The sequence below is a fragment of the Lepidochelys olivacea genome (assembly GCF_965140295.1).
Source record: "Lepidochelys olivacea isolate rLepOli2 genome assembly, chromosome: 10".
Taxonomy (NCBI): Eukaryota; Metazoa; Chordata; order Testudines; family Cheloniidae; genus Lepidochelys; species Lepidochelys olivacea.
In genome coordinates this window covers 48842157-48867684 of record NC_140420.1, presented here as the reverse complement: position 1 = coordinate 48867684, position 25528 = coordinate 48842157, and the positions used below count along the sequence as shown (strand labels likewise).

Genomic DNA, 25528 nt, shown 5'->3' with positions numbered 1-25528 from the left:
AAATATTTTCTTAAATGGCACCGCAAAACTGAGTGTTGAGTGATTTATGATAGGTTCTCTCTAAGCGAAACTCTCTGCTACCACCCTGTTGGTTTATACAACTCAGTTGCTTTGCATATTATGAACTCATTTGTGCGGACTTCTCCTTCAAGATGGTGCCTGGTCTTGTGTTTTGTTGTTGTTTTTCTTTCTTTCTTTGGGAAACATTCCTTCTTCTCTGTTTGCTAGGCCTAATTCCAATTCTCTAGCTGGTGTGACTACATTGGAGTGACTCCTAATTTACATTGTCATAAATCAGGTCAGGGTCTTTTGTTCAGGGCATAACACCTGTTGAAGGAGTTTCTCATGTTGATGAGATAGTCTGCTAGAAAAATAATCCTGCTGGAAGTAATCCAGTTGAAAGAGGTTTTATTGCATACTTTTAAAATGCAATTTCTTGCTGACAACTGATGAATGTCTATGGGGATCCATTAAGGGTTTTATTTTATTTCTTGTTTAAGAAAAAATAAAATAAAGGCAGAGCTCAGGACGAGTAAAACAAGTAACTGAGAAAAGGGAGTAACAGTAGCTGCCTCACAGAAAGCGAGTGAAAAGGCTCTGAAGGGCTGAAATGTTTTTTCCTTCATGGAAATCGCTCCCTTTCAGAATGACTAATATATATCTAGCACACTATGTATATTTCCAGAGTAGTGAGATGTTTTTAAAATATCTCACTGTGCCTCAAAATATCTCACAGTGGCTCCATAAAGCAGCCAAAGCACTGCCCACAGAAGCCATAAATAAATAGACATTACATTGACATAAAAAAATGTAGCCATCAAGGGCCAGATCAGCAGACCCATCAGGCATCCAAATACATCCAGCTGGCCACGGGGATGTATGCCTATTGCTCATGCACTCAGGTTGGCTGAGAGTTTCAGGAAAGCCCTTAAGGAGTTAGGCACATAATCCCATTGAAATGCAGTAAGCATTGAGCTTCTAACTCTCTTCTGCTCCTGTGAAAATCCCAGTCAGTGTCTGCACATGCAGATTAGGGACCTGATGCTGCAAATCCTTACTCAAGTGAGTACCCTTTTCTGAAAGCGCCACTGACTTCAGCCAACTCTACTCCTAAGTAAGGCCAGGGCTACACTAGCAACGTTTGCTGGTATAACAATGTCAGTTACACAGCTGTTTCTTTATGACATTTTTATAAAGCCCTCATGTAAACAGTTATACCATCAAAAAAGCCCTTTTCTTGGCATAGCTTATTTTGTTTGGGGGAAGTGGCATAAACTATACCAGCAAAAAAAAACCCTTTGCCTGTGTAAACTGCATCTCCCCAAGGCAGGTTTGCTGGTATAGCCATATGGACAGAGCCATACCAGCACACCTTTTCAAGCATAGGCTAGGCCCAAGTATTAAATCCTAGATATTCTCTTTCCACCTGCACCCCTAGATTGACTAAAAATCCAGCCTCAAAATGAGAGAGTGCGAAAAGGGACCATCCATTCATTGCGAATTTGCTATCGAATGACTCCCTGATAGGTACCCCATGTATCTAAAAATGGCAAAAGCTCAGTGTGCTTTGCAAAAGCCTTCACAACACAAAATTGGAGCATCAAGGCCTTGCCCTTCAAGAACAGTAGCAAAAGCTTGAGGATAAATTAACAAAACTGGGCAACATCTAGATCTGTTATTGAACTTTCAGTGTCTGCCCTGGCTAAACTAGGGGTTTCAAAGTCCCAGCCCACAGGCCATCTGCAGCCTGAGAACCTCCCCAACGTGGCCCGCAGGGCTCCAGCAATTTTGGGACCGGGTCTCTCCCTTTGCCCTGCCTGCCACCCCCAGGCGCTCCCCCCCCAGGGCGATTTAAAATGGCTGGGGCCCCTCCCACCACCAGCAGCTCAGCAGAGCTGAGTGGCTTCCTGCACACTAGCTCCCCGTGGCTGCTGGCCCCTCCCTGTGGCCCCGGGGCGGGGTTGTGCCTCCACACGCTGCCCCCACCCCGAGCACTCTGTGGACAGTGGGAAGCTGCAGGGGCGGTGCCTGGAGGCAGCAGCATGCGGAGGTCCCTGGCCCACCCCACCTTGGAGCCCCAGATATGTGCTGCACACCCTCCCACCCCCCAAACTCCCTCCCAGAGCCTGCACCCAGTCCCCCTTCCCACACATCCCCTTCTACCCCCAAACTCCCTCCCAGAGCCTGCACCCCCACCCTCTCCTCCTGCACCCCCACCCCTGTCCCAGCCCAGAGCCTGCACCCATGACCCTAACTCCATCCAGGGCCTGCACCCCAGATCCCCTCCCAGAGCCCAATATCTTACCCCTTCTGCACCCAAACTCCCTCCCAGAGCCTGCACCCCAATCCCCTACCCCAGACCTCCTTCCCCACCCAACTCCCTCCCAGAGCCTTAGGCAGGTGGGGGGTGGAGTTTGGGGGGGTGGAGTTTTGGGGGGCATGAGTGACATTATTGGCCCCCTGGGAGGATTTGAGGACTGGCACTGGCCTTAAGGTAAATTGAGTTTGAGACCCCTGGGCTAAACAGTTTCAAGCCAACTTTGGTTGTCTGATCTCACCTGCCAATTTGGACACAAAAATAATTTTCTGAAGGGGAGTGTGGTCCAGAACCCCAGGTCTTTATGGGTAAGTGCTAACGATGCCATTATTAAGGCTGAGTGGAGGTTTTTGTTGCGTCAACCTTTACTACTGAGAGTAGAAAAGGATCATTCTATCTAATGAAGAATCAAGTGTAGGCTGATACATCACAGTAACAATGAGAAAAAAGCTTGACTGATCCTTCTTTATATCACTAGAATCTGGAGATGTGGGTGGTTATAGTCACTGATCTCCTGGGTTGGAATTTATATGTTTAAAGGCTATTATAATTCTTGAAACCGGAAGAGCCATTCAGCTGTGAAGAACCACATTATTAACCACTGGGCAATCCTTATAATCCCCGAGTGTTTCTTCTTGTACTGATCATACCCTTCATGTTAAGGGGTTATCTAACTTCTGTTTAAACTGTAATTTTACAATAAAATGTAGATTATACAGAAAATTTACAAATTTTTTAGAAATTAAAATTGTATAGAAGATGTACATTCTTGTCAAATGGATCACTTTTGAGAATGGCTCCCACAAGAGACAAGTGCCGTGTGGCTGATTTTCACGTATGCTGTTCAATTTCAAGACAGGCACAAACTCATTGAGTGACAAGGTTGCAGCATAGAAGGTATTTGAGCAGATCAGATTACTACCTTCATTTGCATACCATGATTCTATTGGTTAAAATAGGATTTTCCTCATCCTTTAAAAACAGTTGAATCAATACCCTGGATTCTCAACAACTGCAATCTCTGGGTCGTTTAAAACCCAAATCCACAGCCTCAGCTGAAATTCACAGGTAGTCTTTCTCTATCTAGTGAGCAACACCAAATCCCTTCACACAACAACTAAACTACAGGGTGTTTGAAAGCTAGATCTGAATTTTGAAACCTGAGCCCATTTCTAGTCATATCTCACAGCTAGGAGAGCAGAGCTCTGACATACACAGCTACTGTATCCCTGTTCCTTCTTCCAGGGCCTTTAAGAGTCAGACACACCTTTCCTCCCCTCTCAGTATGCCTTCAGGGCAAGTGAAGGTGTGATTGTAGGACAGACAGGTAGGCAAACACATGTCAGGCTATGTCTACACTACTGTGGTAAGTCAACCTACACTACGCAACTCCAGCTACATGAATAACGTATGTCGAGCTACAGCGGGGTCTACACCGCCAGGGGGTCGACAGAAGAAACTCTCCCATCGATTTACCTTACTCTTCTCGTTGGGGGTAGAGTACAGGTGTCGACTGGAGAGCAATCTGCTGTTGATTTGGCGGGTCTTCACTAGACCCGCTAAATTGACCGCCAGTGGATTGATCTCAGAGCGTTGATCCCAGCTGTAGTGTAGACATAGCCTGAGTTTTACTCTAGCTAGCACAGGTGACAATGGTAGTGAAAATGTGGTGGTGTGGGCAGCAGCACAGATGGGCAACCAGAGCACAAGCCTGCTAGGGACCCTAGGTATGCACTCTGGTTGCTAACCCATGCCATTAAGTCTTTACTATTATTGTTACCTGGGCTAGCTAGATTAAAGCTAATGTGCCTATGCTTTCTACAGTAATGCCTCCACTTGCAGTGTGAACCTACCTGGTGAGGCTTGCGCCTGTGCTAACAAATCTGTCCTGCCAAACGGAGCTCTGTCAGTCAGTTCAATATTAACTTTCCTGGGGATTAGGATTAGCCAGGCACCCTTCGCTGCTGAATGGGGGGGATCTAAATGAACATGAATCAGCAAGGATCATGCAGTGTTCTGGACCAGAAGAAGGATTCTTTGATGAAGACCAAGTCACAGGACCCTTTTTTAAGATGAGGCTCACATGTTCCTTCATGGGCTGAGCAACTCATGTAACATCCCTTGCATGGTTTTGTTTCAGATTGTCAATTCCCTCCTCTCCAACAGAAACGGTCATCACTTTACAGACAGAGACACGTACACACGAAGGGGGGAGTGGAGCAGGAAAAAGACAAACAAATGTGCAGCGTTTCCTACAGAGAGAGAGCTCCAACAACATCTGTTGTCAGATAAGAATGTATGCGCGCACACAGAGATGGTTGCAAGATGAGGTTCTAAAATATTTACAGCCCAAATATCAATCCTCATAAAGAGAGGCAGCGGCTTGGACTCGGGGGGATGGGGTCGGGGAGAGAAAGGACGGAGTTGTTGGTAATGTCATAAACACACAGGCAATTTTATGTATCCCTGGAAACAGCCAAGGAATATGCAGCCTGACAGATGTGCACATGGGTAATATGGGCCTCATGGTTATGAGTATGAGGACATTGGGAGAAATAGATGAGCAGTAATTCAACACACATTGGGCTTGGAGGAGCCTCTGGGCATTGTAATGAATACACAATAGAGACAGCAATGGACAGAAGGGTGGATAAGAAAATCTAGGCATGACATCAAATAAGGGGACACATTCCACATAAGAACAGCACTGACTTGACAGGGATGAATCCACAGAGACAGACAGTCCTGAATGTCCGTCTGGGCAAGCAGAGTAATGGGATAGAATGTACAATCTTAGTTTGGACAGGAAGGTTTCAGCCATGCTTCTGTTTTGCTGGACAGGAACTATTTGGATCAGCATTTGCCAGGGAGAAAATCTATCACACAGGGCAGGATTTGCATTAGTGCAGATGGCAGGCATGGGCTAGCACCATGCTGCTGACAACATAGGACGTAAAAGGGCAGGTGTCATTTTCAAGTGCAAGAGACACATGCAGGAAAAACACAAGAGAAGGATATTGCAGTGGATTGGCAGAGCAGCAGTTAGCGATGGTTTAAAAAAGACAGACAAAACATGGCACTAAAAAGATATGTCCCAACCATCACCCTTATCCCCTCTCTTATATAGGGATCCCTCTCCCACACTTCAGGACAGGAATGATCTCATCATAGGTCTCTACTAACACATTTGGGGTGCTATGGCATTAATAAATTCCAACCCAGGAAACAGATGGACAACCAGCCACAACTGGCTCATCCCCTTCAGAGGCTGGCCTCAAGCTACTAGTCTCACTGTTGGCCAACCTCCTTCCCACCCATCCAAGAGTCGCTCCGGGATGACACAGGCTCCTCCTGCCTTGGAAGGGGAGGGGTGATGATGCCAAGGGTGAGATGTTAGCTGTTATGCCTTCCTGAGGGGCAGCACAGAGCTCTCAGCCCAAAGGAAAGTGGGAGAGTCTAAGATGGCTTTGCTGCTTCTCCATGCTGGGTTGCTCGGCAGGCCCCAGTGTAGCTTAGACAATCCTATTCCTGTCTAGCTTCCAATGTCCCCAGCCTGCCCTATGGGTGGCAGTGCTGTATGTTGTTGCCCAGTCTGTCTCATCCCCAGCACACCTCTATGCCATGGCTTGTGAAGGGATCCTCAGAAGGCAACCTCACAGGTATCTCCCACAGGGCCTTCTCTGGGTGGTGCTGGGGCTTTTAGAACTTCTTTACACCGCGCCCGGGGCTGGGGTGGGAGTGAGGCTCTCATCCCAAATGTTGGAAGCAGCCTGACCTCCAGTCTATGACCCACAAGTTTACTTTTGCACAAAGACATTTCTGATCCCATCAGTTTCCATGACTGAGTTTTGAAAATTCAGATTTGATGGGTAGCAGGATAACTACCAGGCATGTGTCTACATTAAACAATGGGCAAGAAAAACTGCAGGCTCAGAACTTTTGTGCTTAAAAAGGTGCCCACAGTTTGATCCTAGCAGATTATTTTTAGGTGCTTTTCTTTGGACCAAATTTCTCTGGGTTTTTTTTTGGTTTACAGCACAAGTGGCAGCCTGCAGAGCTACATGAAATGTAGATCCTCCTCTGGTGTAAATCAATAAGCTCCATCAATTTTAAGGATCTCACTCATTTGGGTGCAAACCCAGATCCAAGCCCCACAGAACACTGCAGTGCTCAAGAGACGGATCCAAATTCTGCTGTTCAGGTCAATTTCTACTCCAAAGGGTGGGAGATTCCTCTCACAGGGGATCCTAAAGAGGAGTGACTAGATCTCTTTAGGGAGAGGACAAGAGGAGAGGGGACTGAAAGGGATAAAAAGAAGGGACATGGCAGACACCGCCTTAGGAGAGGGAATTATAGGATACCAGACTGCGCACTCTTCACAATTTAACCCCATGAGACTCAACAACTGATCCCCCTTTTAAACGCTGTGGCCTTCCCACAGAGCACACTCAGACCACGGTCCCATCACAACTTAGAAGCTATACAGGGCTGGGCCTGGCAGACTTCAAAGGAAAACCGAGGGGCCTGCAAACAATAAACGGTGCTGGGGAACCCTATTCTTTCTTGGGTGTTCACTATTCTAAACTAATCCTGAGGCATGGCCAGGCAGCACTGTTCCACTGGAGACGCATGGCCCAAACCCTGTTTGGCGTACATTGACACAGTTCCACTGAAGTCAGAGCTAAGCTGATTTGTAGCAGCTGAGGGTCTGACCTATGGTCTTTAAACTCGGCTTCCCTTAGCACTGGGTGATCATGAGATACCCCCGGCTGCTTTTTGTAAGACAATGGTTGTCCACTCTGGTGTCACAGTGGAATCCATCTCATCTCTTTCAAGCTACCCCTGCAGTTTCCTGGGGAGTAGTCCTTCACTTCTAAACCCTGATGCATCTTTCTGGTGGAAACCGATTGATCCCGTATGTACGCACGCACACAGCCTCTAACCTTTCTCAACTTTTCCTGACTACTGTACCTCTTTCAGGAGACTGATTTGTCTTGCATACCCCCAAATTTTACCTCACTTAAGAACTACTTGCTTACCAAATCAGACATAAAAATACAAAAATCTCACAGCACACTATTACTGAAAAATTGCTTACTTTCTCATTTTTACCATATAATTATAAAATAAATCAATTGGAATATAAATAGTGTCCTTATATTTCAGTGTACAGTATATAGAGTAGTATAAACAAGCCATTGTCTGTATGAAATTTTAGTTTGTGCTGCCTTCACCAGTGCTTTTTATGTAGCCTGTTGTAAAACTAGGCAGATATCTAAATGAGTTGATGTACCTCCGGAAGACCTCCACATAACCTCAGGGGTACACGTACCCCTGGTGGAGAACCACTGCTCTAAAGCACTTTGGGACTTTCTGGATGAAGTGGGTACACATATAAGGTTTTGTATTACTAGAGAAGGGGATAATGGCAATATTAGAAGCATAAATCTGACCCAGGGTACCTGCCACACACGTGCCTGGTTGGAAACCATTCAGTACTTTAGATGATCCTTGGAGCTCTCACACACTCTGTTCAGAACGGCTCTGTATCCCTAAGCCCATTTTCCTTGGATAAACCTCTTTGCTGCCTCTCAGAAGAAGCAAGATGAAAATATGTGTGTGTGTGTGTGTAGATATATAGATTCCTACTGTTCTGTTAATTAGTGAGAAAGAAAATGCATCTGATTGGAAAGAGGATAATTCCTGCCATTATCCAGGCTCAAGAGGGGAAAAATGATATTAACGGGTACGATTATTCTCAGGAAAAATCCATTTATTGTCGTAAAGGTAAATCTAACTTGAATTAAGATACATGGGGCTCAGCTATCGATTAGCTTATTAAACAAACAAACAATCTGATGTTTCTTTTCTGTTGTTCTTAGGGGTTATGAATTATTCTCACTATTAACGAACAATTTATCATGACACCCAACTGCTGCTTTTCCTTGCTTATGTTCTGGGAGCTTTCCTCATTTATCATGGATTATTACAGGACTTCATTAGGTTAAATTAATATAGAGCTTAGTAGGCTCTTGTTTATTAGTTAAACATTTCATGTTTCTTATAAATTAATCTTAGTGTCTTCAGGTTCTCACTCCGAGCAGACGTAGATTTAATTAACTGGCATTTATTCTTAGCAACAGATTGCAATTCCATTGTTCACAGTGAGTTGCAGCCTCCTCTATGAGTAATTCCATTGAAATCAATGGGACTAATTGCAGGCTAAGGTGGTATTCAGTATCTGACCCTTAATGATCAAGCTGGAGTGATCAGAATAAAGTGAGTTGCCATGGAGTCACAGGAGGGTTTGACAGTGAAATCAAAAATTTGGGAGATTTTTGCCTCTAGGAATAAAAATGGAAGCATGGTCAGAGCACACACCAAGGATAATTTAACCTGCATTTCCACTGCTTTGAAGCACTGAGGAGCTGGGTGGATACGGGAGCTAAGTTGGAAAGGAGAAGGATACTGGAGAACGTGAAGGAAGAGAGAAGGAGAGACAGGAAAGCAATTGAAAGAGGGTGGGAGATAGAGTGGTACTAGTGATACAGAGGGAGAGGAATCCATTTCAGGGAAAGAGATCCCATTACTGTATCCCTTGCAAATGGGGTCATGTTACTCACGGCTCCTCCTTTTGGGATCTCAGTTCCAGACCACGGGAGTGGGTGGTTGAAGGATACAGCATGCTACCATGGCTGGAATTTGGCCAGAACACTAACAATCCTATTTCTTCTGGCAAGTGCCATGGAAACTTTAATGCCAATAAGTGGTCAGGACAGACCTCATGGAGGAGGATAGGCTAGCTGGGACTCATGAGACATGGGTTCCATTCCCTACCCTGCCACAAATTTCCTGAGTGCCTCTGGGCAAGTCTCTAGTCAGCTCCCCACCTGTCAGAAGAGCCCATGGCACACAGTACCTGTGATCAGACTAGCTACCCAAGAAGCACGACCCAACCCATCAAGACAAAGGAGGGAGATCGGCTGCTGCTGCCAGCATCCCAACACCAGCCTTCTGAAAGAGTACAAAAAGAGACCACTGCCTCCTTTAGGCAAATCCTATAGGGGCATATTCACAATCATCACTGGCATTTGCTTGATGCCTACTGGAAGGATTTCATTGTGCCATCAATACAATGGTCACAAAACCATTGTGCTCATTACAAAATCTGGGTATTAACACCCACATATTCATCAGGGATGGTGTGAATGATTATTCCTTTAAGGATGGCCAGAAAGCCTTTATTATAGTGGATGGAGGAAGGGGCACCGTCCTTGAGGAACTGAAACAGTCAGACATGCACTCAGTTACCTATCTCCCCCTTTCTTTCGGTTGAAGGAAAGACAGTGCAAGGATAAATGACCACCACGAGGACTGGATTACCTAGAGCAGAAGAAATAGACAGACTATTCTATTCAAGGAGGACAGCCTATTGTATAGAGAACACGACAAAGGCTTATTGCCACATTTATAAAAATCCCTGACGCTCCAAGATAACAAAGCAGAAAAACTGATAATGAGGTGCCTCTTTCCAAAAATGCTGAGTTTCCAGTAGAAGTCTTAAATTACACTCCGTATGTTACATGTAAAAACCATAGAATAATGCCATGTAATGGCGACAAATTCAAATGCCCAAAAGTCACAATAATGAGTTCCTTCTCACAGCAACTTCAACTTACCCACGTTTCCAAGAGAGAGCTTTTCTCACTAATTGGACTCTTAGTGGTAACCTACATACAAAACAGTGGGCCCATTTCTGAGCCTGCTCATGCTGAGTTGACACTGGTGTAAAAACTGTTGACTTCAGTTGGCTTGTAGTGCTGAGAGAGCACAATTAGGCCCCACGCATACAATTTGTGAGTTACCACATGAACCTTAATTCATCCCTTCCCTTCCTGACTCATTTGTGGTCAGTTCTGCAGCATTAGTGTTACATCAACTTAGTTTTTTTGCATTTAATTTCCATTAGAAAAGAAGGGAGAATCTTCCTATTTAAATCATCTCAGAATCTTCCCTTTCTTGGCCCTATCCCTGCTAACCCCAAGGTATTCCCCAACTGAATTATACCTAGTATTAGAGCTCACTCCCTAGCTGTTTGCAGTGATGCATAAAAAAACCCACCCATTTACAAGATACCTCACAAGTCCAGCTGTCATGCACCTCTCCCCACTCCCAAACTCCAAGCCTCTGCACCTCTAAAGGAGAGCAGATATGCAGGAGGGAAAAAAGCACAAGCATCTCTGACCCAAGATTTGTGTCTCCAGCTGTGGAAATCTGATGGGGGTTAGCAGCCAGTGAGAGAGGCATTTATTGCATGTTCCAGCTTCACCTGGAAGGGTGAGAGTGACCTCTCCATTTCACAGGAGTTTTGTGAAACTCCAGCAGCACAGAGTTAGGAGGAAAGCCAGTGATCACCAGCCACACAGGAGTTTCCCCTCCAGAAGGGAAATCCTCAAGGCTTGTAGACCCGTTGCCATCCCATGTCACAATCTCGCCTGGTATAGAGGACGTAGCTGAAACACCTCTGTACTCTGGCTGTTCTCTGCTGCTAAAACGTCCTCTTGTGGCCATAAGTGGCTGAGCAAAGGTTGGAGCAGCCCTGAGGCATCTCTAATTTCCACCAGGGATGAGACCAGTCCCCAGAAGCCAAGTGCTGCAGAGGTGGCACAGAGCCACCTTGTGTCCCTCCCTTCCTGAGCTCTGTGGCCCTGAGGTTCATGTCCATGCCAGATCACTGCCAAGGCTCTTTACCACTTTGTCCAAGTCTTCTCACTCCAACTCTCACCCACCATCCCAAATGCACACGGACTCATCCTAATTAGTGTTCCAAACACACATGCCCCACGCTCAAGGAGAGTTGCTCATGAAGTCAGTTGACCTTTAGAAGAGGCCAGTCTCTCAGAATTCAATTTATTTACTGGAGCACTGGCAGCAGTCTGATTTGAAAAGTAGGACAAGAAAATAAAAGGAAAGGAGAGAGAGGGGGAGAAAAAGACACACAGGTGCAGTCTATATAAAACACACACAAAGCACACAAGCAGAGGACAGCAAACCCATTAATCGCTCCAGTCCCCTTGAATGACCTTGGGATTCTAGGGCACGTTGCAGTAATATTAAAAGAAAGGAAGGAGGGCAGAAAAAACAACAACAAAGAAATAAACGAAAGAGTGAGGGAGAACGTATGGCAGCTTACTGCACGCAACGGAGTCTGGCACTGCAGAAGCAGGCTGGACAGGTCACACCAGAGCAGTGGCAGGGCAGGTGTGTCATCATCTGGGGAACAGGGGATGTGGGAATACAGCCAGCTAAGTTCAGGCAGTGTGGCCCAGTCGCTAAAGCAATAGCCTAGGTTCTATTCCTGATTCTGCCACTGGCCGGCCAGGTAACCTTGGGCACTGGGTTCAATTCTCTGGCCTGTGTTCTGCAGGAGGTCAAACTAGATGATCATAAGGATCCCCTGTAGCCTTAAAGTCAATGAGTAGGGCCCTACCACATTCAGGGTCCATTTTGATCAATTTCATGGTCATAGGACTGTTTAAATGGTATATTTCATGATTTCAGCTCTTTAAATCTGAAATTTCATGGTGTTGTAATTGTAGGGATCCTGACCCAAAAAGGAGTTGTGTGGGGGGGTTGCTAGGTTATTGTAAGGGGGGATTGTGGTATTGCTACTCTTACTTCTGTGTTGCTGCTGGCAGCGATGCTGCCTTCAGAGCTGAGCAGCTGGAGAGTGGTGGCGGCTGCTGGCCGGGAGCCCAGCTCTGAAGGCAGAGCCGCTACCAGCAGCAGCGACGCAGAAGTAAGGGTAGCATGGTGTGGTATGCTGCCCAGCTCTGAAGTCAGCACAGAAGTAAGGGTGGCAATACCATGATCCGCTAACATAACCTTGTCACCCCCTGCAACTCCTTTTTGGGTCAGGACCCCCAGTTTGAGAAACGCTGGGCTCCCCCCATGAAATGTGGTCTTTCGTGTGCTTTTACCCTATGCTATACAGATTTCATGGGGGGAGACCAGATTTCATGGTCTGTGATGTGTTTTTCATGGCCGTGAATTTGGTAGGGCCCTATCAATGAATCTACCTACACACCGTAGCTAGTTGATATCATATGGCCCCCTCAGTCATACCGCTCTCCCGTCCAAATGCTCTGTTGGCCTACATGGGCACAGCTCCTTTGATTCCAGTGCAGTTTTGTCTTTTTATACCATCAAGTGTCTGTCCCACCTCTCTCTTGCCTCTCCCACATGGCTTTTGTATGAGGTTTTGCTTCCTCTCCTCACTTTTCATGCCACCCCCTGGGATCAACACGCACTGTTTACTCTGGCTAGGGCATCACGCTGACCTGCTCTATGTCCCAGAATTCAGTGCAGGCTGAGAGGCAGGCTGTAGCCTACAACTCTGAACAGGAAACTTCTCAGCTGGAAGCTTGCATGTGTCCATAGCTCTTGCAGGAGGGCTTAGCACAGCACAGCCAGCTGGGAGGCCTCTCTCCCAGCTCCCAGTGGCACAGACCAAAGCCCTGTAGCTGCAGGGTGCAGACCGAGCAGCCGTCACAGCAGTGTCTTCAGGGACAACTTGTGTGGTTTGGAGTTTACAAAACCTTCAAGACGGAAACATTTTTGGGAGGAAGTGGAACTTCCTGTCAGACAAAATGCTTTTCCAGTTGCAAGGGGTGTGTGAAAAGCCACTGGCCACCTGTGCTGGTGTATCAAGCATAGGGCTGAGCACTAGGTAGTCAAACCAGATTTTACACATGGTTTGAATTCCTGCTACCAGAGTGGGTCAACAGAGGAGCCCTACCTCCCCTCTTACACCCCCTTTTTACCAATGGGGAAACTGAGGCTCAGAGAGGGCAAGTACACTGTCCCCATTCCCAAAAGAGAGACCAGCATTAGAACACAGATCTTATTTCCTACACCTCATCTTAACCCCCAGACAAGTTACATAAGCATCTCAGTGCCTCGTTTACCCATCGGTAAAGTGGCCTTGTATAGAAAGTAAGCAACAGGTAGGATGACCAGATAGCAAGTGTAAAAAATCGGGACAGAGGGTAGAGGGTAACAGGTGCCTATATAAGAAAAAGCCCCCCAAATTGGGACTGTCCCTATAAAATCAGGACATCTGGTCACCCTAGCAACAGGCATCTTCCAAACAGGCTGTATTCTCCTTGGAACTCTGAAGTCAGTCCTGAATGCCCTGTATGATGCCATGGGCCACATGGGAACTGAAGTGACTGCAGCTCTTGGGACCAAGCCTGTAATACAGAGCGTGTTCAGAGGCTGAGCAAAACAATGCAAGAGGCACTCAGAACTTCACAGGTTCAAGCCTCTAGTGAGTCTACTGGCTTCATGTGAATGAGGCTGAACACTACTGCCAGATGCATGCTACAGAAAACCCTGCTTTCAAAAACTGTTCTTCCTTCTGTCGAGTATCACCATCAGGGAACCAGTGGCCTTTGACTGCATGGATCTCCATTTGCTTTAGCCTGACAATATACAGCATTGCTAGGATCTTGGTCATCAGAGCACTTAGTCAGCCAGGCCATGCATTTCAGCAAGCCCCTGTAGTGGTGAGAGTCCTGATGGTGGGCGGGGGGGAAGGCTTTGTCCGCTATAATGTACCTGCCCAGATCCACTTTGATCTGGAGGGAGATATTCTGGGAGTCACTTTAGACAGCTGGCAGGAGCTAAAATGTCAGCTGAGCCATCAGCCCAGCTCCACTCCCCCTCTCCCAGGATCAGCATTTACCAGTTTCATTTGCTAGATGTAAAACATCTCCACAGTGAATGCAACCCTGGCAATGAAATCCCGCCCCAGACACGCACACTGCACCAGCCAGGAGCACAAAGACAGGACAGGGCTGTCAAATGAGAAATTTCTAAAAGCAGGGAAGAGAAGTGCTCCGGCGAATAGAATATCACACTCTCCCCTCCATCACAACAGCCCAGCTCTCCTCCTCCTCTCTTTCCAAGCTCCTCTGCCACCTGTTGCCTGAGTCCCTCCATTCCCCTGAATATAAAACTTTTATTATTCAGAAGAATCTCTTGATTTAGAAAGGTCTCCCAGGGTATGTTACAAATAAAAATCCTTTAATTGGGAAGTTGTTTTCTTTTTAACCCCAACATAAAAATGTCTGGGGAGAATTGAGTAAAATATTCTGCTGGCGTTTTTTCAGTTTTTTTTTTTACATTTACCCCCCCACACACACAGCTTCCCCCCTCAATACTTTGAACTCCTGCCAAAAAAAGCTGTCACATTATTCACAGTTTAACAGCTCTTTGGCTCTAGCTACAAAACATCCAAGCTCAACACAGCCCCAGTATACACCCAGGGTCAGCTGAGACTTCCTTCCTGATGTATCACTCTCCCCTACAGCACCTTTTGCTTGGAGAGGCTGGGGATGCAGCCCCAGTCCAGTGCTCTATCCACTTGGCTAGACTGCCTCCCCCTACAACAAGAAGCTGGGGGCTGCCAAAGCTCGGAATTCCCTCACACCTTGCACTGCTGTACCATTCCCTGCCGGGAAAAGCTGGGCTTTTGTCAGCTGGAGGCTCTTTTACAGCCAGTAAGTGCGTCATCTTTTCCTATAGTTTAAGGGGTGTCTCGTTTCACCATATTGTACCATTTCATACTGGCCAGATCACTACATTGTGTTTGGTAAGGCAATGCTCCATACATGCTCCAGCTGAGGTCTGTGTGTGCTAGCTGGCTTTCTAGCTGCAATCCTGTGCATGCTAGTGTTTGCATACAGATTATCATCAACCTCTGAAACATAAAAGAAAAAAAACCTTTGCAAGCAAGTTTCTAGTCTCTGCTTTGGGATTTGAGCGAGAGACACAGAGGGGGAAGGGATAAAGGAGACACGGATCTCAGCAAATCACAGGTACCTCAGAACCAACGGCTTTAAGATGCTGGCTTTGCTGCTAGATAAATTTAGTTGTGTGTATGACAACAGTGACAGCCACAGTTTAATACGAGGGTTGTAGTCCCTATGGACACTGCAGGGGTCTAATACGTCCAGGCTGGGTTGCTGATCTAAAGCCTCATCCCCACTGGGGAATGCAAAAGCAGTTGTGACAGCAACTGTGTTACCAAGATCACTTCCAAAGGCAGGGGCAGCAGATTCACTCTACCCCCTGAGGAACTGGAGAACTATGGATTTCAGATCCACCAGGACTCTGCCTAGACAACGGGGAGGACCCCCAAATCCAGTAAGTTCAGTACAACTGTAAACCTCTCTTAACACTCACCTAAGTAACAATGCAATCAGCTGACACCATTGTAAATATGCCAAACTATGTCTATATGGGTGTGGAGGAGCGTTTCAAAGTGTGTTTAAATTAGCTCAATTGAGCTAACCTAATGGACAGGATCCCACACCAATCCTAGGAGAGCAAGGAGCATTTGCTGCCCTCTACTGGTGGTTCATACCAGAGGTTTGAGAGTTTGCTACAGTAGTCCAACTAGTCTTTTAGCTCCACTTTCAAAAGTCCCAGCTTTAAGTCCCAATGATGGTCCAGTTACAGCTCCAAGGTGGTTCGCAGAGGGACAGTGAGTCACTTTAAAGCAGAGCTTTGTCTGAGGTTTAAGATCATAGCACGATTCAGACACAGTCTGGAACAAGCTTTGCAAAACCCCGGGGTGAGGTAGGAACGCGACTGCCTGATTTTAAGTGAGTTAGAATCATTAAGCATTTTTCAAAGAGACAGCATGGATAGGCCTCGAACATGGCCCAGTTGCTGGCTCCCCCCGCTCTACATCAAGGAGTTGGAATATTTCAGCCTTTGTTTGACAATGCATTTCTAATCAATGCCCCTTGAACTCCGCACGGCCCACCTCCCATCAGACACTCACCCCAGCCAGGATGGGATAGGGATGTGTGGGATACCAGACATAACGCAAGGCAGGGGAATAACTTTGTATCTTTCTCCCATGCAGAGAACCCAAGGGCAAGCTGAACCCAAACACCACCTGAGCACGCTCCACAATACTAGTAGAAATAACAAAGTCCTCTAGCCGCTAGGATGAATCACTGCTTTGATTTGCAGCCACCAACATGGGGCTGTACTTGGGCCCCACCACAAGTGAAACATAGGCATCTATTACATCCCAGCAGGCGAACCATCGGGGGCTACACCATTCCGGATAGAGTCTGTGTCAGATTCATGATGGCAGCTCCTTCTGCTTGCCCCGGAATACTGCAGAGCAGGGTTCTGATCTCAACCTCCTGAATTGGTGAGTTCAGGGGAGACGGAGATCACTGACGAGGCAGCTTCAGCACTACGGAACTGTTTATTTTGCACTGTGAGGCTGTGCTTAAGATGCAATTTATTTCCTGGGAGTGCTCATTAGCCCTGATTGTGCAGCAAAAACCACAGCCGAGTCCTATCGAATGAAAGCGTCAAGTGCACACAGAAAAAAAGGACAAAAACCAGAAATAAATCAAAGCTGCTCCTAATGCTGGGGTCTCACATACCAGCTTTTTACCTCTAATTAGGATTTCTCCCCCACCCCTCAGCAGTCTGAAGTCTTTTCCCCTTGCCCAAACTACCGTCCATTTATCTAAGGTATTTTTCTGGTCCCCATTATCGCAGCCTCAGAGTGGCTCATAATCTCTAGTGTATTTATCCTCTCGCACCCCTGGGAGGTAGGGCAGCGCTAGTCTCCCCACTGTATGGATAGGGATGGGCTCAAGGTCACAGAGTCTGATAGAGTTGAACTCTGCTTTGCTCTCAGGCTCTGGCAACAGTCTCATTCTGACTCCTGTACTTATGGAGATGGGTTCACACCAAAATCCCCCAGATGAAGACACCCCTTTGGGGGACATTTTGATCCAGCCCCTAACTCTGGGGCTATGACCCTCACTTGTAGTGCCTTATGAAGGCACAATTCCTTTCCTGCATTACAGGGCATAAGATCCTAGAAGAATGCATTGAAGGTATGTGATAAGCCACCTCCCCAGGTGTTATTTAGGGTCCCCTTTCCTTGCTGTTTCTCTCCAGTCCCTTTGTCAGATCTTCCCTCATTAAATTTTTTCATTTTTCCATTCTCCATCTTTTATCTGAAGCCTTCCCCTCCTCTCTTCCACTCCCCCCACCCGCTTTCCACCTTCCCCCATTTTCAGTCCATTTTTGAGCAACATGTGACTGACTGAGTGCAGGTGGACAGATACCTACCTAGGAAGGACCCACCTCAGCCTTCCCCAGATTCGAGGAGAAGGCCGGCATCCACTTACCACTCAAGGCAACTAATGGGAAGGATTCCAACTGACCAGCCACAGTGATTTAGCAGTTAATAAATGTTAAAAGCAGGTCTATAAATCACACACACAGGAAGTGACCTGGACAGGGGCTTAATGAGTTAGCAGAGGGTTTAATTTAAAAGCCATTTGGCTGGAAGGTGCGATGCAGAAGAGTCAAATAACTCTTAAAAAAACACTCTCAAAACAAGGAAAAGGGGAAGAGGTAGAAGTGGACTGCTGGGGAAGGCCAGACCTGGAGAAGCTGTGATCCCCTGCAGTCTGCAGACAGACGATCCTGGGAAACGCCAGCCTCAGGTGGGCAGTCCGATTACCCCCACTCACCCCAGCTGCCAATCCCCCTCAGACAGGTCAGGCCTGGTGGAGCCCTGATTTCCCCACTCCCAACCAGGGGTTTGGGGCACGTTCAGAGATGAGGCAAGCTCCCAGACTTTGCACTGAACTGCCCTCACCGTCCACCTGACAGCCAGGAGGGGCTGGGGCTGGAGGAACTGAGAGTCCTTCCTCCTGTACCAGCCCAGGCCAGAACAGCTGATGGCGTTCTTACTGGGACAATCTAGCAGTAGCAAAGCAGAGACCTCTTCCTTCCCAAAACTCACACACCTGGGTGGCTCTGCCTCTGACCTATTGAGTGACCTTGGGCAAGTCATTCCATCTCTCCCTGCCTCTGCTTTCCATCATGTCTATTCTGAGGCAAGGACTGTCTCTCATTGTGCTGGTACAACACCTACCACAGTGCCCTCAGGTGGAGCCTAGCCAGCACTGCAATCCATACAATAAATAATAATCCTTATCCTGCACTGCCTCCTAAGACGATCCTTCTTACACCCATCCTGTTTACATGTAAAAAGGTACCATGTGCCTCATCTAAAACTAGATTTAACCCGTGAGCTTTCTCCCTTGTTTCCCTGGATTCGTGGTGCACCCCTTATCTCTTTGCTCTGAACACATGCATTCCACGGACTAAGGGGCACAAAGGCACCTCCTAGCTTTGTACCAGGGTAGAACAATCCTATGTCTTGTCCTTCTCCTTTAGGACATTCCAGTACCAGCCTGCAAGAGAACCTCCCTCCCTGTTGCTATAGTAAAACACCCATATGTCCTGGCAGTTTTCCTATCTATTTAAGACGAAGTTTACTTCAGCTAATCCAAGGGGTTATGGGAGTTTGGACCTGGGTGAACAGAATTGTGGGGAGAGTATAGTACTACATTCAGTTAATTTCACTTCCCAACATTTCCAGTAATACAATGCATAGCATGTATGTATTGGCTAGCACCAGGGGATAAGCTGTCTACTTTGCAGGGATTTTATCCCGTGTTTATTCCATGGTCCCCACTGTCCCACTGCACAAGCTCATGAAGCACTTTTCCCAAATCCCCTCTCTGTGAATGGCAGATCTGGAGCTGTAAGTCAGTCATTATTTGCCTTAACATGGAAACCAGATGTGATTTTTTGCAGCTTCCACACACACAGATGTATTCAGATACTCTCTCTGTAGGATGTGCATGGACATTAATAATCCCTCAGAGGGGGACTGGACATGGAAATGGATAACGAGACTATCCAGATTTAGGACTGTTAATGCGACCAGAGTTTTTGGAAGGAATATAATACATCCCGCTTCACAGCTTAATCCAGTCCCTAACTACGAGGTGAGACCTTCCTGGGGGTAGACCATCCCACATCTGTCAACAGAGGAAGGTGCACAAAACTCTGCTGAAACATATGGTGCTGGCCACTGCTGGAGACAGGACTCTGGACAAGATGGACCGAGGGTGTGATCCAGTCTAGTAATCTCTGTGTTCCTAACCACCCACGGGACATACATGCACACATACACCGCTGTTGAAATCTTTCCTCCCCGTCAGCCTCTTGGGGCCTGTTTGTCCACTGCCTTGCAGCTGGTGTCATCACTTCCTCCTGGGCACAGCTTCTGCGCAGCCTGTCTGGGGGACTCTGCTGCTTTGTACTATTGCAAGCGATGACACAAGGTGCTCAGCCGTGGAGAATCACACCCTCAGTTAGAAGGCAGCAGCTTCAGGCTCCCCACGACACCGGACCCAGAGAAGCTCCCCTTCAGGCGCCCCCCTGCAGTGCACCCTGCGTGAGCACACACGGCCCGCATCAAACCAAGGCAGCTCAGCAGCATACAGTAACTACTGGCCTGCTCAGGGGTTGGCTGGGTGCCTCTGCTCCGCCATCCCTCAGAGCAAGCAGGCGGGCTTGGCTATAAATGCACTGGGCACCCTGGCTGAACTGCAACGGATGGGCACTAGGGAGAAAAAAAAAAGGGGGGGTGCTCTTAACTCTAGGTAAAATCCTAGTGAAGATGGCAGTTTGCACACAAGTTACCAAGTTAGAAGACTAGGTTGCCCTATAGGCTAACAATCCTCTATTGCAAGAAAACAGTCTTTAACTCAACCTGCTAAGTAGTGTTAACTGCCCAGATTTTGCCTCGAATTAAGAACACCTTTTTCCCTCATGAAGACAAGGCATTAGCACCCAAAAAGCGCATCCATTCACCCCCTCTAAAATCTACTCAGTGCGGAGGGCAGACGGGAGGGATTGGAAGCATGTGAGAGAGAAGAAAAATGGTTAGAGAGAGAAGAAGCACATGGGAGCACCCTGTGCTTTAATGATGGGGAATGTGTCCCTTTGCTAGGAGAAGAACACCACTAATCTCCAGACAATGTCAGGGTAATGTTTTCCATCTATTCCAGCGGCACTGCACCCCCAGCCCGCCTCCAGCTGAAAGCTTCTTTCTATGCCCTCCAGGCCTCTTCTGGGGGAGAGAAGGCTGGGCCCATTCTGGGAACTCTTAAGGGTTTTATTGAGACAAATTGCAGAAAATTATATCGAAAGCACATCAATGGAGCTGAACCAATCACAACAATTCAGCTCCCACAGCCCCAGCCCAGCCTCATTAGAGTCTAATGAGGAGGGAGATTGCTGTGGTGGAAGCACCACTCCATGCACAAAGAGGGATGCAGGAACATTTGAATCCAAGTGGCCTATGCTTCATTCTGTCCTAACCCGGCTGCGCTTATTGTTAACCCTTTCTGTACCAGCATGGCCACCTGCAGGAAACCAGGGCAAGGGACCTGCATTGTCAAGGTGTTCATGGGGGCCGGACTGAGTGCACTAGGTCATCACCATAAGGCTGTTCAACCCCATTTCTTATTGGGAGGCAGTGTAGGCTAGCAGACAGGGCACTAGCGCAGGACTTGGAAGACCTGCGTTGCATTCCTGCCTTTGCCACTCCTCCGTTGGGTGATCACGGGCAAGTTACTTCACCTTCCCGTGCGGATTTGAAAGGTGTCACTAATTTTAGGGAAGGGGAATCCTGTGGTTTTCATTTGTATCTGTTCTTGGAAGTTGTGTTGTTTTTCACCTTTTATTTATTTATTGTATTACGTGCAATGGCCCATGGCGATGGCGCTATATTAACAAACTTCAGACTTGAGCACTTCACTTTTCCCTGTGCCCATTTCCCCACCCACCTTTAGTCTGTCTTGTCTAGAAGGCAGTGGCTCTCTCTTACTAGGTGTATGTACAGCTGGGCCTCTCAGTGCTCCCAGAATAGAAAACCATCCTCCTCGGGTTGCTTACAGGAGCTTACCTGAACATTCTGGTTTGTTACTGCAGGGCTGTACATGAGGGTTGGGCTTACTACACTGGTCGGTTACTGCGGGCTTGGTCAGAGTCAGGTTGTTCTCTGCCCACTCACCATGATTTTGCATCATTTTATGACCACCAAAGGATACTCTAAAAGACACACAAATATAAGCACTGGCTTAGACTTTGCAGACAGAGAAGATGGGTTAAAATGGGGGCCTTTCTGCTCTGATTCTACCCCTTTGAAAAGCAAAGCAGAGAGAGAGAATTCCTGCATTGCTTGCAGAAGATTTCACCCATCTACACACGTCCTACTCCCCTCTACAATCCCCTGCAAGTCCTGGATGGCAAAGCCACAGGCCAACACATCACAGAGCAGCAGACGCGCATGCCAAACCTTGCCACCATCTGTCACTGAAGTGCAAGGAATCAAACTCCCGCTTGGATGAGGCGAGGGATGTGACATGACACAAGGCAACCAAGAAGCAAATGGCCCTCAGCTGGGGAACAACAGGGAGGCCTGTTTGCCAAGGAAAGAGAATGAATATGGGTCTTACCTTCAGAGAGCCCCAAGAGACCCTGGGTGGGGCTACAGGAGGCTGCAGCCTTTGGCCTTTTCTTGGTGGTGGGCTTCTTTCAGCAAGGCTCTTCTTGGCACAGCAGAGTCCTCTACAAGTGCTGAGGTCCCAAGGATGTGGGGCTGCTCCTTTGGGTCTCCAGATGTTGAGAACAGCTCATGGCCCTCAGGCACAGCAGGCTGAAGTGAGAAAGGAAACACAAAATTTAGCAGCACAATCTGAGCAACGTGGCCTAATGGTCATGGGGCCTTCCTCGTCACTCATGCTGGACAAATGTGATTGTCTCCCCAGTTCAGTTAAGGCAGAGGAAGGTCAAAACCACCACTCTCTCTCTCTCTCTCTCTCTCTCACACACACACACACACCCTGGCCAGCTCCAGCATGGCTGCTTCCTTAGGCAAACAGTCAGGCATCTCAGCTCCTCCCCGCCTGCAAGCTGCCACAGGCCGATATACAGCATTTAGCTGCCCCTAGTATTATTGGTGCTCTGGGTGATCACCCCCTTCCTGGCACAGGACAGCCAGCACCCTGTGTAGATGCACTACAAACACACATTCACATACCAACGCTTGTACATGCACAGAAGTCCGCCCAGCACCCACATACAAACTGGCCTGTTAAGTTAGGAGCCCAGTTTTTGTGTACTTCACCTCCCAGTATACAAAGTCTGCCTGGGAAGGGGCAGGGCTGTGAGGAGATTCAAGATGGAGGCTCCAACGGGATGAGACTGTCACTTAACCTGAGCTAGATTCTCTGTAGACATTGTTGTTTAATGGCTGAGGGGGGAAAAAGCCTCCAAAATAGTCAGCCAATCAGAGCAGAGCAACTATATCTATCTATATCTCCAAGCGGCTCAGCAGTACACCACACCCAGGAAGTTGGCACCCAGGGCAACTGTCCTGCTCACCCACCCCTAGAACTGGCTCTGGGAGCAGCCAGGATGGATTTGTGAGGGACACTAACGTTGTAACCCATTAACACTGACAGCCATGCTCTAGGAAAGATAGCCTGGGGTACCTCTTCAGGTTTAATGGGCCAGGCATATAAAACAAACACAGTCCAGCTCCTGGGTAGGGAGATTAACTATCTCCTTCTTCAGAGATACTATTGATAGGGTCTGACAGGCAGGGAACATAATGACATTGCACAATGGCTGTTTGATGGCCTATCTGCAATACACTGGAGGGCACAGCCCGGTTCCTTGTGCAGTGTAGCCAGGAGCTCCTTCCACAACTGTTTCATCCATGTCATGGTTTACAGAGAATGAGGCTGGTCACATTAGGCACCCCAAGTTTTGTTTAGTTGGTCTGGCAGCTGCAAAGCCAGAGAGGACCACTGGGTCTGCCCACATCCAGTACCCTCAAGAAGGAATCCTCAGTGTTGACCCCTTTCATTGTATTTGTTTTTCTTAAAGCCCAAGATCTGTGAATCATGTGACTACAAGAAAATCTCATCTTTCATTTAAAAATACAAGTTTCTAGCCCTCATGGTGGAGCAGATAAGCCTGAGAACATGAACCAAGTGCACCCTAAAGGCTCAGAAACCAAAAGAAAAAGAACCCAGATTTTTTCATGATTTTTAAGCCAATCTTATAATTTTGGTGGGGTTCAATTCATGATTTTTGAATGCTTGGAGCTAGCAATACTGAATCCTCTTTAGATTCATTAAAACCAAGTTCCATCTCCTCCCCCACCAGTGATTCAGAGAAATCATCACAAACAGAGCTCTTGCCAAACGCACCAAGAAAGAGGCCAAGACCACGAGCTTGTCTAGGCCATGGGGTAATGCGCTTTCCTGGGTGTGGGTGGGAGCAGGGGCAGCGAGTTGTATAGGCCCTTGGTGCCCGGGCTCCAGCAAATTCAGGGCCCGGGGCCTGGCTCCAAAAACGTTCTGGGCCGGGTCTCTCCTCTGGCCCCACCTGCCACCCCTGCACACCTCCTCCTGAGCATCTCCCGACCCCGCCTGCCACCCCTGCGCACCTTCCCCAAGTGTCCTTGCCTGCCCTGGGTAGCGGGCCGCTGCCCCGGGTAGCGGGCCACTGCCCCCTGCCGCTCTGTGCTGCACTCCCTCACTGGCCACTGCTAGCTACAAGGGAGCTACGCCACGGAGAGACTGAGGCAGCTGCTTCGCCTGCGGAGGGAGGAGGAGAGGTGGCGCATGACAGCCCCACCACCCCAGCAGGCATCTCCAAGGTGGGGGCTTATCCCGGCTGGACCTCCTGAGCAGCAGCTTGGGGGGGCTTTGGTGAGTGTCTTGCCGGTGGAACCGGGGGGGGGTGTGGGATGGGACCGGGGACCCTCTCCACTGGAGCTTGCTGCTGCCGGAGGGGAGAGGGCTGGGGGGAATCCTCCTCTCTGGCCCCCAGCCCTAGCCCTGGGGCAGCCTGCCTGCTGCACCCCAAACTCCTCATGCCCAGCCCCATGCCCCGCACACCCTCCCACACCCCAACCCTCTGTCCTAGCCCAGAGCCCACACCCAAACCCCATCCCACATCCCCTCTTGCACCCCAACCCCCTGTCCCAGCCCAGAGCCTGCACCGAGCACCCAAACTCCATCCCAGAGCCCACACCCCTTCCACACCCAAACTTCCTCCCAGAGCCTGTACCCCAAACCCCCTCCCGCACCCAAACTCCCTCCCAGAGCCTTAGGCAGGTTGTGGGGGAGGCTTGGACCCATGTGGGCACCACCAAAATTTATACAAACCTGCGGCCCCTGGGTGGGAGAGGATTATTTCTTAAGCTTGCTAACATGGTGTGCACTAAAGGTTCTCTAGTGTGTTTTAACACAATGCTGTTTGAAACAGCACTACATTAAAGCACACCAGCAGGGTCTACACAGACCAATTAATGTGCAAAATATTAGTGTGTTTTATAAATCACATCCAGTAGAGCACACTACCCCAATGTGTGGACAAGATCCAAGTGGACATGAATACTAAACAGCTCCCTCATCTCCCAACAGAACCAGGGCAAGATGGTTTGAGGAACATTAAACTGCCCCTGCCTTGGTGGTACAGTTAGAAGATTATCATGCTGTCATCCCAGTGCCTTTCATCATCACAAACAGTATTCACTTCATTTTAAAAAAAATTATCGATGCAGGCAGCGTTAAATAGATATAAAGATTAGCAGCCTAGGAGCTAAAGAGCCGTGACTAAGACAGTGCATTATCCAGGAGCTGGCTAACCCCAACAAGCAGCAAGGAGATGAAAATGGACGTCTCTAGCTCAGTTACCAAGGCGTCAGTATGGGGCCCTTGCTCATTTATAACACCGGAGATCTTGCATCCCACCAGTAAAGCTCAGCACTAGAAGTTCAACAAATAACAAGGCCCAACCTAACAAATTCAGATGGCCTCGGACCTCGAGTGACCCGATTTGGAAATGAAGAACATGGTTTAATAGAGACAAAGTGTAAAATTATTAGGGCAACAAAGCAAAACAGAGGGATCATAGTTAAAAGAAGAGTCAGAGGGTTATTGCCTGCCTGGGAAGGGTAATGTCCACCCAATAATAGGTCCTAATTTCTTTGAAGCCATCTGAATTGGCTGCAGAGACAGTCAGGGCTGGGAAGATATTGAGAAGGGGAAAAATCTCCGTTCCAAAGTAATATAGTTATCATAGGGGGTTGCTTGCGGACCTTTAGCTAACACACCAAGGACTGAGGGCCAGGAGATCCAGAAGATATCAGCCTGCAACCATCTGTCTTGTAAAAGCAAGGGAAGGACAGAGCCAATCAGCTGCAGGTTCCTAAGTAGGGGC

The 25528-nt window shown here is 47.9% G+C and overlaps 1 protein-coding gene across 4 annotated transcripts in view; it reads right to left on the bottom strand.

Annotated features, from left to right (window-relative positions):
* LINGO1 (leucine rich repeat and Ig domain containing 1) overlaps window positions 1–25528 on the bottom strand; it is a 471260-nt gene that overhangs the window by 397144 nt on the left and 48588 nt on the right. For 3 of the 4 annotated variants that reach the window (XR_014713453.1, XM_084642161.1, XM_084642163.1), the window contains exons 2-3: window positions 21748–21947; window positions 21195–21340 (exon numbers count right to left, since the gene is read on the bottom strand). The gene's annotated coding sequence lies outside the window, so the exon portion shown is untranslated. The remainder of the gene's footprint in view (window positions 1–21194; window positions 21341–21747; window positions 21948–25528) is intronic. The other variant, XM_084642162.1, reaches the window with a different exon arrangement.